Below are 15,087 nucleotides of genomic sequence, written 5' to 3'. Positions count from 1 at the left end.
AAAAATAGCAATCTAATCTCCCTTAAATCATAACAATAACCAACTGTTTGAAAAAATGGCCTCATAAAATAACAAGAGTCTATGATCTGAAGCTCAACAACAGCTTGTTCAAGCCAATGATGGTACCACTACATGGTTGCTCAACTTGCTAGAAATTACAGTTAAATTCCCTCAACACAGTACCATCTTTATTAAAGGACACATTGAAGAATATAATTTTAGAATGTAATTTTAGATATGTAGAAAACATGAATATCATGGCTGCAATGCCTTGATCTCCTCAATTACACCTGACCCGAGACAAACCAACAACAAGCACTTAATGCCATCTGCCACTATAGTGATGAACACACACACACACACAAATATGCCACCAAGGCATAAAACAAACAATAAATATTGATTTTTTTTTTTTAATACAAGCAAACAGTTATAGATAAAGAAATCAAATATATTCATGCCTTTCCCAAAGGCATCAATCATTTGAGTCCTTGATGAATTGAAAATTGAAACCAATGGTAACAAACTGTATTTTCTGAAGTAAAATCAAGAGTCCAATATAATTCTTTTATTAATAAGCTGATTAACATATCATTATTGATATCTTAATGATAGTTAAAAAGAAGAAAATAGGATTTGATTTTTAAAAATCTGAAATCTGTTGGCATCTTTTCTGATTCCTTAGTAGCCAGTACTTAGCTTGACAGTGAGAAAGTCACTGCTGACACAGTTTCTGTTTGATATTTAAGACAATAACTAAACAGCTCTAATATTTTCTTTTGTAAACTTTTCTGTCAATATTTTATATAATGAAATGCATTGCCCTAGACACAGGAATAGCAGTGCAGGTGCAGTTACATAGTGAAAACGCTTGCTTCCTAACTATGTGGTTTTCTGTTCAGTTCCACTGTACAGCACCTTGGGTCTTCTACTATAGACCCAGGCCAACCAAAGCTTTCTGAGTGGATTTGGTAGGCAGAAACTGAAAGAAACCGTGTGTGTATACGTGTGTATGCATCTTTTGTGTTTATCCCTCACTACCATCACTTGACAACTGGTGTTGATTTGTTTTTGCCTCTGTAACCTGGTGGTTTGGCAAAAGAGACTAATAGAATAAATACCCGGCTTGATTATAAGTACTGGAGTTGATTTTTTTCAACTAAACCCTTCACAGCAATGCCTCAGCATAGTCAGAGTCCAATGATTGAAAACAAGTAAAAGATTGAAAATAAAGACACACACACACATACACCGAGTTCAAATTTATAGAAAACAAAAGACAGATGAAAGAACAACAAGCAGATGTATTAGTTTTAATGCCTGGTAAGAATAGAAAAGTCTTTGATGTTTCAAGCCTGCACTCATCGACCGAAAGGATTGAGAGAGGAAAAAAAAATGGAGAGAGAAAGAGAAAAAAAAATGTGTAGGGATTAATGGTTCAGCAAGATGAAATGGGCCACAAACACACAAAATGGATTTCTTTCAGTTTTTGCCTAACAAATCTACTCACAAAGCTTAGATTGGTCCAAGGTTATAGAAGACACTTGCACAAGGTTCCACACAGTGGGTCTCTGAACCTGAAAGCAAACTTCTTACCACACAGCTATACCTGCATGTTCACAAATCTTGTATAAGTTTTCAAGATTTAAGTTGCTATCATTAACAAAGTTAATATTGGTTTTAATGGCATTATCACAGGTATTTTGGCATACAGTGACAGGTGTCACAAAATAGCTCCACTCCAACTAACTTGGTTAATTTTCTTGCAAAATCTGATGAATATATAATCTTTGTGTAGTGGCAATAGACATATTTCCTGGTGTTTATCTATTCCTTACCAGACTGAGGAGTTCTTCATTCAGCATAGTCTGTTTGTTTGTTTGTTTTTTTTTCTCCTCTCTAATGCCTTCAGATCACAGTAACATTTCAGCAGTAAGTTAATGTAACATTACAAGGGAGTCAGAGGTAAGAGGAAATGAATCTTGTTTGGTACTTTAAGATGGAAAACTGAAAGTATGAAGAAGTAACAAGCTTGAAACTCAACAACAGCAAGCTGGTGCTGGCTCAAATATTTTACCGACAACAAAATCGTAGATAGAAGTTTTTTGGAGAACTTCTTACAAACAAGTAGAATACAAATAGCAGGGCCACTGTGAACAACATACAGAAGCAAATCCACATGAAGTGCACATGTCAGTCCTGGATAAATGCTTCCTTCACTATCCTTAGCCAATTTCATTCTATTTCAAAGGGAGGGAGGGAGGGGAGAGAGAGAGACCTGGACCAATGCAACTGATGAAAGCTAAGCTGTTAAAAGAAAGAATATCTAGACATAATAATGTATATCACATCTGACATGTTACTGCAACCACTTTACTTTTACACATAGTATATAGCCCAGTAATCTGTCACACTGCAATCACAGTTTGACAGAAAACATTGCACAGGATCTATTATCACCATGTCTCAAGTTAACAACATTTCCAGTCTGAATGGAAGAACTCTTTATAAAGAAACTAATTAACCAATAGATTTTTAAAAGATACACAGAATTGAGAGAGAAATTCCACATAAGCGCAGACATGGCAGTGTGGTAAGAAGCTTACTTCCCAACGGCATGGGTTTGAGCTCAATCCCACTGCATGGCACTTTGGCCAAGTGGCCAAGTGGCTTTTACTACAGCCCCAGGTAACCAAAGCCTCGTGTGTGGATTTGGTTGAAGGAAACTCAAAGAAGTCTGCCGTGTGTGTGCACATATGCATATATGTTTTTGTGCTTGTTCCCCACCACTACTAGATAACCAGTTTTGGTTTGTTTATTCTGATAACTCAGAGGTTTGGCAGGTACAAGGCTGCATATATTTTTTGTAGTAGTGATAGAGAGTAATAGTTTATTAGATCAAATTCAATAGTTGACTGCTACTTATTTATCAAACCTGGAAAAATTAAATGTAAAAACTGATGTCATATACTGACCTCACCAGAAAATGAGACACACCTAAATATTACAATGTATTTTGTTTTGTGTTTGAACAAGTAATATTAATAATGTAACTCGAATTCATAATAATAATGTAACTCAAACTATTTTTATTGCAGCAGATGATACTAAAATTTAAATGATAATATGTCAATGGAATAGAAAATAATGGAAAGACCAGGAAAATAAAAACAGGATAAATAATGTCAGGTTGGTAAACTTTAATTCACCATCAGATTGAAAAAAATAGGGAGGCTCTGAAAAAACAGAGGACAGAAGAAAAAAAAAATTTTTTTTCAGGCAGACAATTTTAAATACTGGAAACTAAAGAGAGTCCAAGGTGGTTTGCATCTGCAAAAATTTTAAAGTTTTGAAACAATGTTTCTATACACAATATAGTATCCATCATCGATTAGTTGTTTTTGTTTAGGAGGATAAATAAACCGTAAATTGTAGACACCAAACCACAACAAAATAAATATCAGCCTCTTGCTACAGTTGAGTGGAAGCACATCCAACTGTAAAAATCTAAATTCACTGAACCACACATGCTAATATATGTTTAAATAAAAGTTAGAAAAACTGTCACACAACACAGCATTTATGTTTGTAAAAGATTATACAAGAAACTGGAGAGTATGAACAACAAGCAGGTGTATTAGTTCGATGCTCGGGAAAGTAAGAAAAGTCTTGTGTTTTGAGCCTATGCTCTTCAACAGAAAGGAATAAGAGAAAATAAACAGAGAATGAAAAAACTTAAGAATTTAGTGATCAAGCATGGCATATATATATATAACAACGTAAAGTTGTAAGGAATCACACGAGTGAAAAAAAAAATATATATATATATATATATATATATATATATATATATATATATATTTGTTTTGCAAGATTTTTTATATTTGTTTTGCAAGATTTTTTATATTTGTTTTGCAAGATTTTTTATGTGAAATCGTGTGTTGAAACAGATGTTGTTGTACTTGGGGATGGTCATATTGCCAGTTTAGCCAATAAAAACACACGCACTGTATATTTGGTGTTAATTTTTTTTTTTTCAGCTTTATATTACATTAATCTTAATCTTATTTCGGCCAGAGTTCTTTCGTCACACTTCTGTGACCTCATCAGTGGTCCTTTGTTTCCTTCTTTCTTATGTGTGTCTCACCTTGCTAACTATCAGCCATTTTGTATTTTGTATTCCTATTGTATGTGTCTACGCATGCGTGTCCTTCAATGTGTCTGTGTCTTTTGTAAGTGCATGTGTGTATGGGGAGTGTCTGTATCACCTATATTCTCTGTTAATACGTGTTCATTTGTATTAGTTTTTATTTATTTATATGTTCATGTGTGTGTGTGTGTGTGTGTGTGTGTTTTTTTTTTTTTTTTTTTTTTTAATGTGTTTAATTAAATTTTGTTAACGTATGTAGTATTTAATTCCATTTGTTTATCTATGTATTGTATTATACTTTGTTCCTATTATTGGTTTATGGGTAACATGTTGTCACACGCTGTGGTTTGTTAGTGGCGTATGTTAGTGTTCCATTCTAGTTTCCTATTCAGGCTCGGTTTCCCTTCTATTATGTGTGTAGCTTCAGTAATTTGTCTAAGTGCTGCATCACTGCTATGTGTAGATAAGATTTTAATTTCTATGTTGTTGATTGAGCCTCTATGTTCTTGCTCAGCGTGCTGGTACAGAACTGATGAGTTCTTCCCTTCCTTAAGTTCCCTCCAATGTTCGTTTGCCCGCTCCCCTATACTCCTTGCTGTTTCGCCTACATATGTCGTTGTCTTATTTCTGCATCGTCCCTCTGTACATCTTATACTATAGACCACATTTCTGGTTTTGCAGTTCGTTTGTGGGCTAAATCTACATACGATACAGTTCCTATCAGTGTAGGGGGTTCTACTGAAAGGGTATGTTCTACTGATAAGGGATTTGATAGGGTTGCCTGGCCTTTCAACAACCTTAATTCTTAGCTTAAGTTTGTCTAGGGCCCTTCTAAAGCGGTACGCCAGTTCGCCTCTAGGGGTGGTGTCGACGAACATGACGCTTTGGTACTTGTGGCTATTGTACCATGAGCTTGCCTTCCCTATTTTCTTCTTAGTTCTTTCTATGGTGTTCCATGATTTGCTCCTATAGAGTGGGCAAATCCCATTCCTATTGTTGCGTTTGATTGTTTCAAACTTCTTCATAGCTCCTTTGTAAACCCTGATCCTATATATATATATATATATATATATATAAAAGAGAATATTGATTACAATAAATCAACAAGATAAGAGTCCACAATAAACTTTATGTTGGCAAGCTAGGAAGTAGCAATAAAAGGCATGTTCATTGCCTAAGTAGTAGGATTTGAAACCAAAGACGTTAAATTTAATAGGAAGAAGTTTTGATGATGGTGGATTTTTCAATCAATTATTATCCACATAGGTCTCAGAGTAAGAGCTTACAGAGTTATTTCCCTTATTCAGTTACAATCATCTTAATCTAAATGGCTTGAGAAAAAGGACAGCAAAACAGTTGGTTTGATGCACAGAACCTCGTTCCAAAACTGCAATAAAACAACAACAACACACACACACACACAATCTAATCACAGACAAAATACATATTTATCTACAACTGACGCTGTATTGATCCGCCAGTAATTACGTAGCATGATTTGATTTCTTTCACTTTCAGAAGTGACAAAATGATTCAAACTAAATGAAAACTAACCAAAAACTACAGAGTACTTTTTTTAATGGTTAAAAAAAAAAAAAATTACATAACATATACAAGATAGGTAATAACTAAGATAGTAACTTCAAGATTTGTTTCCAGCTGAAATGATTTGCAGTTGAATTAGATATTTATTTGAATTAGTACAGCAGTTTTAACCCTTTCACAACCAATAATTCTAATGAAATACATGAACTGTTAGTATTTGGGAAGATTTAGAAAATAACTTTTTCATAAAGCTGGTGCCACATAAAATTATGGAAGATATTAATTTTTATATGAAGATTTGGAAACAAGAAGTTTTCTATCCTAGAACCAGAGACAGCCTACGGGGGTTGATACCAAAAGGATTAACCCAATAGCATTCAGATTATTCTCTCATATTTAATGCTTATTTATTCACATTATTTTGAATTTATCATGCATCATCTTGCAGCTTTGAAATTTTCACGATGTTTAGAAGGACAGTGTAGGGCAGGTGTGAGAGGTTGCATCTGGCTGGTTTAAATGCTAAAGGGTTAATGATTTTTTTTTCAAAATTAGTATAGAATGAACAGGTCTGCATTACAGTAAATCAGCATCATCTCATCCATGAGTCGTAATATCCTGAGATCTGTCCTTCACAGCACATTTTTACCCAATTCTCATCATTCATAAGTTTGTAGGAAAAGTGTGATGAAATGAAATACTATAAGGCCTTTAGTCTGGTGCTTTGTTTCTGTTTCTCAGGTTAAATTACAAATTAGGAATTTTACTACTTTAGTATTTTGCAAATTCCAATATCACTTGCAATAATGGAAAAAAATTCCTGAATTAAGAGAAACTGAGAAAAAAAAAATTAAAACATTTATAATTCAAATATTCTAAAAGTATGTTTAGGATTAAATTACATAAATTATAATTCCTTAGAGTTGATGAAGATATTACAGAAATGTGGTCTAGTGGGGAGTGACATTAACAAGCATGATAAAAGCCACTGCTAGCCTCTACATCAGCATTTTCCAACCAGGGTTCTCCAGAACACTGGGATTCTGTAAGAAATATTGATATATAGGCTAATTATACACAAATGAATTTTTGAGTCATTTTTGTGTTTAATACTGTATACAAAACTTTATTGTATATGCATAGGATTTTCTGTAAGGTAGGGGGAGATTCTGACTTCAATCAGTCGTAAGGAGACCTACATGAAAACTTGATATCTCAATAGGGAATTGTAGGGAAATTTAGTCTAAGTAGGGTCTTGATCAAGACAAAATTTCTGGAATCTTCTTTGTGATATCCAATAGCTTTAGCATTGGTAAACCTTTCAAAGACAGTTTTATGCTTTATTTAATCACTTTATGAAAGAGAAAGAAAAAAGATTATAAAGATATTATATAAGTTAAAAATCTAGGAAACACCACTTTACATACATGGACATTCCACTGGTTAGAAATAGAGGCTAGATCTTCCTCAAATCACTTTATCATCTAAGTACACCTAAACCCCTAAAAAGGTATGATGGTTACAGCTGAAATGCTTTTCATTATGATGATTTGAGGATAAACAATAACAGATTTTAAACATTATTTATATAATAATGTTATATATAATAGTATTTAACAAGTGTTTCATTAGATTACTATGCTGAGATGAAATTTCTTAAACCTAAAGCAAAAAGAAAAAAAAGCCAGTCAGCTGAAGTCTCCAGTGGTGCCCTAACTATCTAGTGATTTATGGAATATAACACCAACAATAAAGGTAATTTTAGGATAAAAGGTAAAGGTAATTTTAGGATAGTTAAATTTTCTCAAGAAGAGTGGAAGCTGACTGTGATAAGCTTAACTGAGATCAACATTCATTATATCTGTCTTTAGAGAACCAAACTGAATAGATATTTAGAATATGTAGTATTATGATTCATACCAGACCTCTCCCTTAAAAGCTACATATGACTAGGTAATATGTCAGAGTATTGAGTGGCATGTTGGCAGTTGTGAACATCTTATCATTGGCATTGTGTAGTTTCTATAATCAAACTCAGGTAAACCCAGTCACCTATCAAGTAAATTGATGACAAGATTAGGGACAGGTTATCACTGTAAAGAACAGCAGTAAATTTTCACCCTTTTTTCATGAAATATAAATGGGACAGCACCCAGTTTTCTTAATATTGAAATAAGGATTTCTTAAATACAAAGCATATGAATTTACACTTTTCTCAAGAGTATTCACATAAGCAATCCAGACATAGCTTTATGGTTACGAAGTTCACTTCGTAACTAATTGATTTTCTCAGTGCACAGTACTTGGGACAAGTGTTTCTTACTAGAGCCTTGTGAATGAAATTAGGAAGATGGCAACTGCAGAGAAGCACATCAGAGAGAGCATTCAAGTTTTTAGGTGGTAAGCTTATTTCATTGCTCTACATGCACTTGGGGCCCTTTAGTAGAGTCCACTCTGTTTTCCTCTCACCAGTGCCTGAAAAGGGCCATGGTCACTGCCCTTCTGCTTCTGACTAAGCCATTACAATAAGTAAGGAAAGGCCCCAGCATGAAATCAAAACTGAGATAAAAGGTGGAATACACTAATAGCTTACTTTTATTATACAATACTTGTCTTTTACAAGATGACAATTTCCTCCAGTGTCACAAGTCCACAAACTTATAGGAGTAGCATATAATTGATTAAATCAAACCATATGTGAGGGGCGCTGAAATGTTCTTGTCTGTGGGCCAAAAAAAAATACAGGAGGATCAGTTAATTATGATTTTAATCAACATATTCTCCTCTCAGATTCACACATTTATTGCAGCAATCTATCAGTTTTTCTAAGCACTGTAAAAGAACTTGGAAGGTTGAACCTCCAACCAAGTCTTTCGTGATACCCTTAAAGCCAGGAACTTTTCAGCACCCCCTTGTACACTAGGTCTTTCCTATTTCCCCTGTGAAGAGAAATAGGGCAAAATGACTCTAGATGGATTTCAAAACAGAAATTAAAGAGGTGGAAGTAAATATTAAAAAAAAATTATCCAGGTTCTACAAGGGTCAATTAAAAAGTTCAGAGGCTGATCTAGATATTCTGATGAAATATGATCAAATGAAGTTATTTTTCAACATAGTCTCTCTTGCAGTCCACACACTACTTTCATCAGTGCTTGGATCTCATTAGTGAAGAAGCTTTCATCCCGTTGGTCTAAAAAGTCATCAATAGCAGATATAACATCATCATCACTATGATATTGGTTCTCAGCCAAGTGATTTTTCCAGTTGGGGAACAGATGATAGTCAGATGGAGAGGGTGATCAATCAGTTCAAAGCCACAGTCACATAAAGCAACCATTGAAACCAACAAACTTGTGTGCTGGAGCATTGCCCTGATGAAACTAGACCCCTTTCATCAGCTTTCCTGAGCATTTGGTATTGATAGCAATTTGTAACTGCCTCAGTAAGTTGGCATAGTACTCTCCATTGATGGTGCAGCCCTTTTCAAGATAGTCAAACACAATGCCTTTGCATTCCAAAATACTGAAGCCATCATCTTCCCTGCAGATGAAATGACCTTGGCCTTCTTTGGAGCAGGTGAGGAGTGTGTTTCTATTGCATGGATTGTCTCTTTGTCTCTGGCTGAAAGTGATGGACCCAATACTCATCCTGGCTCAGGAAACATTCAAAGAAACCAGCCAGATCTGCTTGAAACAATGTCAGATCTTCCCTCATGATGTGATCAGTCTGGTGATCCACCTCAATCTCAATATATAATGGGAAAACACAATACTAGTATCATCAATAACTCCAGTAATTCCAAACATTGTCCTGTCATGTATACTAAAAATGGTGATTACTAAAAAGTGACTTGTAACCTAACTAAAGTCTCCCTTGCACTTTGCTGTACTACTATCAGGACCTAAAAGCATACAAAAGCAGACTGTGCTGCAGAAATAATGCATTATGCTCCAATTATTTCAATGTACTTCATTCAATAAATCACTGCACATCAGAATGCACACAATATAGCTCTCCATTAGGTAGAAACAAGGCATATCTGGAGTAACAGATATGTGGAATACACTTAGTATATGCCATAAGTTTCCTTAATCAGCAACAGTTATAACTTTTCCTTGCTTTACCAAAGTTAATCATTAAGATAATGATTGGTTTTTCTCATTATAGAGTTAATTTCAGTTAATTGAAGTTTCTTGGTTCACAACATCAAGCAAATTAGTACGCACTCTGTTTTCATGCACCCCTGCATATTTTCCCCCCTTGTTATACTTTCAAAGATAGTGTGATGCTTGTGTGCTAAGTATATTGTTACATTGCAGAGAGATCTGGGCTTTGAAAGCAAAGGATTTGTGAAGCTACAAGGAAATAAGGCAAGCATGCTTTGTATTAATCTGTTTCTCTCTTCATACTTGAGAAGATATTTCAATGCAATACTGAATGACAATGCTATCTATATATTATTGCTAGTGTCTTCTGAAACATTCAAAATTTGAAGACGAAAGCAAAATTGACCGTGTGCTTATACGGAATAATCGACACATTATGACGTTATAATAGATCAAACAAAATACAGAGCGAAAAAAAAAAAAAAAAAATATCTCCTTTCAATTTTCTAGGTTAAGATTTAATGATTGAAATGACATCATATTACTAATCACATATTATCCGTAGATGTGTGAGCTTTCCAGTGGTTACTTAAGCATAGAAATAGCAGCCAAGACACCATCAAATTAGCCAGAAGACATAATAATGAACACAGAAACCTGTCTACGAACAACTGTTCTAAGAAGTGTGCGTGTGTGTGTGTGTGTGTGTGTGTGTGTGTGTGTGCGTGCGTGTGTGTCAGCTGGATCTCTCATCATCATAGCCGACGCAGTGCTAATATGTGGATGCAAAGAAAGAGGTCTGGGGATGCCACTACGATAGATTGCTTATTAAAGAGAATGAATGGGAGGGAGAGAGCCGTATGTCTACCCAATAGAGGGACCAGCTATCCGAGTTGATAGTACCAGGGTAGATAAAGCAATTAAGAGTATGAAGGCCGGGATAGCCCCCAGCCCATCAGGAATCACTGCAGAGATGCTCAAAATATCTGGCAGTGTTGGCTATAGCCTAGTCACCCGTATTACGAGCCAGGTGCTACACGGAGGAGTCATACCCAATGACTGGTGTAGCAGCATCATAGTCAACTGCTATAAAGGTAAAGGTGACGCTTTAGATACAAATAATTACAGAGGCATCAAGCTGTTAGATCAGGTTATGAAAGTTACAGAGAGGGTCATAGCCCAACTAATTAGGGAGCGAATCAATTTAGATGAGATGCAGTTTGGGTTCGTGCCAGGTAAAAGCACTACTGATGCCTTATTTCCAGTAAGACAGCTGCAGGAGAAATACCTAGCCAAGGATAAACCTCTGTACCTGGCTTTCGTTGACATGGAGAAAGCTTTTGACAGGGTCCCCCGATCCCTTATCTGGTGGTCAATGAGGAAACTTGGGATAGAAGAATGGTTAGTGAGAGCTGTACGAGCCATGTACAGAGATGCTGCCAGTAAGGTGAGGGTTGGAAATGAGTACAGCAATGAATTCCGGGTAGAGGTAGGGGTCCACCAAGGTTCCGTCCTCAGCCCCCTCTTATTTATCATAGTCCTCCAGGCAATCACAGAGGAGTTCAAGACAGGTTGCCCCTGAGAGCTCCTCTATGCTGATGACTTTGCCCTAATTGCGGAGTCACTATCAGAACTAGAGGAGAAGTTTCAGGTGTGGAAGCAAGGTCTAGAATTGAAGGGCCTTAGAGTCAACCTAGCTAAAACCAAAATCCTAATAAGTAGGAAGGTAGATAAAACACAAACCCCTTCAGCTAGATGGCCCTGCTCAGTATGTAGAAAAGGAGTAGGTAGTAACTCTATAAGATGTACCCGGTGCAAGCTATGGACACATAAGAGGTGCAGCAACATCAAAGGCAGGTTAACTAGCAAGTTAGTTTTTGTTTGTGGCAGATGTTCAGGTCCAATAAAGACTGTAAACAAACAGGAAACAACTTCTATCTCATTCCAGGGTGAAAAACTAGAGGTAGTCGATAGCTTCCACTATCTGGGCGACCAAGTTAGTAGTGGGGGTGGGTGCGCTGAAAGTGTAGCTGCTAGAATAAGAATAGCCTGGGAAGTTTAGAGAGCTCTTACCCCTGCTGGCGACAAAAGGACTCTCACTCAGAGTAAAAGGCAGACTGTATGACGCATGTGTACGAACAGCCATGCTGCATGGCAGTGAAACATGGGCTGTAACTGCTGAGGACATACGTAAGCTCGCAAGGAATGAAGCCAGTATGCTCCGTTGGATGTGTAATGTCAATGTGAATACCCGTCAGAGTGTAAGTATCTTGAGAGAAAAGCTGAACATTAGAAGCATCAGTTGTGGTGTGCAAGAGAGAAGATTGCGCTGGTATGGACATATGGTGAGAATGGATGAGGATAGCTGCGTGAAAAAGTGCCACACCCTAACAGTTGAGGGAACCCGTGGAAGAGGTAAGCCCAGGAAGACCTGGGCTGAGGTGGTGAGGCAAGACCTTCGTACATTGGGCCTCACCGAGGCGATGACTACTGACCGAGACCTTTGGAAATGTACTGTGCGTGAGAAGACCCGGCAAGCCAAGTAAGATCGTTGCTAGTGCCCCTGGACTGGCTCTTGTGCGGGTGGCACATAAGATGCACCATTTTGAGCGTGGCCGTTGCCAGTGCCGCCTGACTGGCCTCCGTAGGATTTTCGAGCGAGATCGTCGCCAGTGCCCCTGGACTGGCTTGTGCAGGTGGCACATAAAAGACACCATTTCGAGCGTGACCGTTGCCAGTATCGCCTGACTGGCCTTCGTGCAGGTGACACGTAAAAGCACCTACTACACTCTCTGAGTGGTTGACATTAGGAAGGGCATCCAGCTGTAGAAACTCTGCCAAATTTAGATTGGAGCCTGGTGTTGCCATCCGGTTTCAACAGTCGTCAGTCAAGTCGTCCAACCCATGCTAGCATGGAAAGCGGACGTTAAATGATGATGATGATGATGATGATGATGATGATGATGATGATATATATATAATTTAGAGAAAAGAACCAAAGTTCATGAACTCATCCATGAAAATCCACAGTCACATATAGAAAAAATTATAAACAAATAAGTATAAATAAGTATAATAAAATACAAAGTAAAAATCATAAAATAATAATAATAAAATGAATAAAGGTGTTTCATAACCAAGTTTTCAAATAGAAAATAAAATATAATTAAATCAATCGAAAAACTGGCATAAGAGGAATCTGATGTAGTATGCAAGAAAGAGGACTGCACTACTATGGACAGGTGATGCTCATAGATGAGGACAACTGTATAAAGAAGTGCTGATCACTTCATGTGGATGAAGCCTGTAGATGAGGAAGACACAGGAAGAAGTAGATTCCAGGGCCTTGAATCTCATGGAGGTGATGACAAAGGACAGAATGACTGACAATATGAGATTCTGGATGTACAGATTGTGTGTGTGTGTGTGTGTGTGTGTGTGTGTGTGTGTGTGTGTGTGTGTGTGTGTGTGTGTGTGTGTGTGTGTGTGTGTGCACAACTGACCCACCCTATCCAATTTCCTCTTCAAAACATTCCCACCACCCATTACTTCTCTAACTGCACTATTCTACTTCTCTTGAACACCCATTCATGAGGAGGGAAGGATGAAGATATTCCCAAACTGGAAGCCTAATCCCTGTGAACTGTCAACTGACCTTGACTATATCTCTGTATTTGTAAGGTTTAACAAATAACTAAATGGTTTACTGTATTATCCCTCTACATACAAGTTCAATTTTTCAGACCAAAATTTACAACCATAAAAGGTGGGTCAACTTTGGGGGACCAAAAATCTCATGTGAAATGTAGCAGCATTTGGAAAGATAATGATGATGTTGAATGTTTTATACATGTTTACACTATATACTATGTTGACCTGTGTGCTGGGAAATATGGTAATAAAATGTAGTCACAAAATATCGGTAGAGGTTTATATTGGAAAAAAATTAAGTTCAGTAAAATCAAAATCTGAGGGAGAACTATAAAATAAAATATTTTCATTTGAATAGGGCCCTTTCATTTTTAAATCAACTACATAATGTAAAACTGGGTAAATTTTACCAATGCTTTCTCAATGTGGCTAATGCAATTAGCAATGAAAGAGAGAATGAATTTTAGACAAATTTTTTGATGAAAGAGAAAAATAGGGGAACTGATCAATCTCAGAACATTTAAGAAATATATATTAGCAACTTGTACTAGCAACAATTTGTATTAGTCCATATCCTATTTTTTCTCTTTTTTTGCATAATTTAGGAACTATTAATTCATACTCACAAAGAATACTTTGTTTCATTGCTAAGTAGCGCTTGTTTCTCATCTTCTGTAGTGCAAGACATTATTACTTTGTAGAGATGAAATCAATGTGATATAGCTATAGTAAAAATGACTTCAATTTCTTGTCCTCAAAGCTTTTTTAAAAACTGACTTCAATGAACTATCGAATTACTTCAGTTATAAATTATAAAAATCTAGCAACTAACAATGATGCCTTCTTTAAGATATTAATGACCTGTCACAGTTATCATGCTATACATATCAATAGGCAAGAAACAATAACAATTAAAAAAATGGTAACAATTCAAGCAAAATACATTATATATTATTGGGACTTAGACAGTAACAATTCAAACAAAATATATTTCTGGACTTTGGACATGAAACATCAAACAAAGAGTAAAAATGAAATAAATAATACTGAATAAATTACAAATTCACCAGTTTGAAGATTTCAAAGTTTAACAACTTCTTAGTACAATGATTCAACAAACTTATAGGAGGCTGTTGAGATGTACCCACAGATGTATGATTCCATTAGAACTATTTTATTATAAAACACAAAGTGGATGACCAAGAGCTGGAGTACTAAAATTACATATATTAAAGCTTTACCTATCTTTAAGAGATGAAATTAATTTTCTTTTTTTTTTTTTCAAAATTCACTGTATCTTGATTAGTTTGATTTCCAATGTCTTATTCTTAGATGTGTCTATAATACCAGACATAGTTCAAACTGGAAACCTTTATTTATCTTTTACTTGTTTCAGTCATTGGACAGCAGCCATACTAGGGCATCATCTGGAAGAGTTTTAGTTGAACAAATCAATCCCAAGTTTTATTTTTTTTATAAAGCCTGGTACTTATTTTATCAGTTTCTCTTGCCAAACTGCTATGTTTTGGGGATATAACCAAACCAACAATGGTTGTTATGCAGTGGTATGGGTCAAACACAAAACACACACGAGGTTTCTTTAAGTTCCCATCTACCAAATCCACTCACAAGGCT

General features: G+C 36.0%; 1 long non-coding RNA gene across 1 annotated transcript in view; it reads left to right on the top strand.

The window, feature by feature from the left end:
* Positions 1-385: 385 nt before the first annotated feature.
* LOC128248066 (uncharacterized) overlaps positions 386-15,087 on the top strand; it is a 29,995-nt gene continuing 15,293 nt past the window's right edge. The window contains exon 1 of the long non-coding RNA XR_008264330.2: positions 386-3,189. This is a non-coding gene — a long non-coding RNA (uncharacterized LOC128248066). The remainder of the gene's footprint in view (positions 3,190-15,087) is intronic.

The sequence above is a fragment of the Octopus bimaculoides genome, chromosome 1 (genome assembly GCF_046866305.1).
Source record: "Octopus bimaculoides isolate indiv1 chromosome 1, ASM4686630v1, whole genome shotgun sequence".
NCBI lineage: Eukaryota > Metazoa > Mollusca > Cephalopoda > Octopoda > Octopodidae > Octopus > Octopus bimaculoides.
The sequence above is the reverse complement of the archived record's forward strand: the minus strand, read 5'-3'. Positions and strand labels throughout refer to the sequence as shown.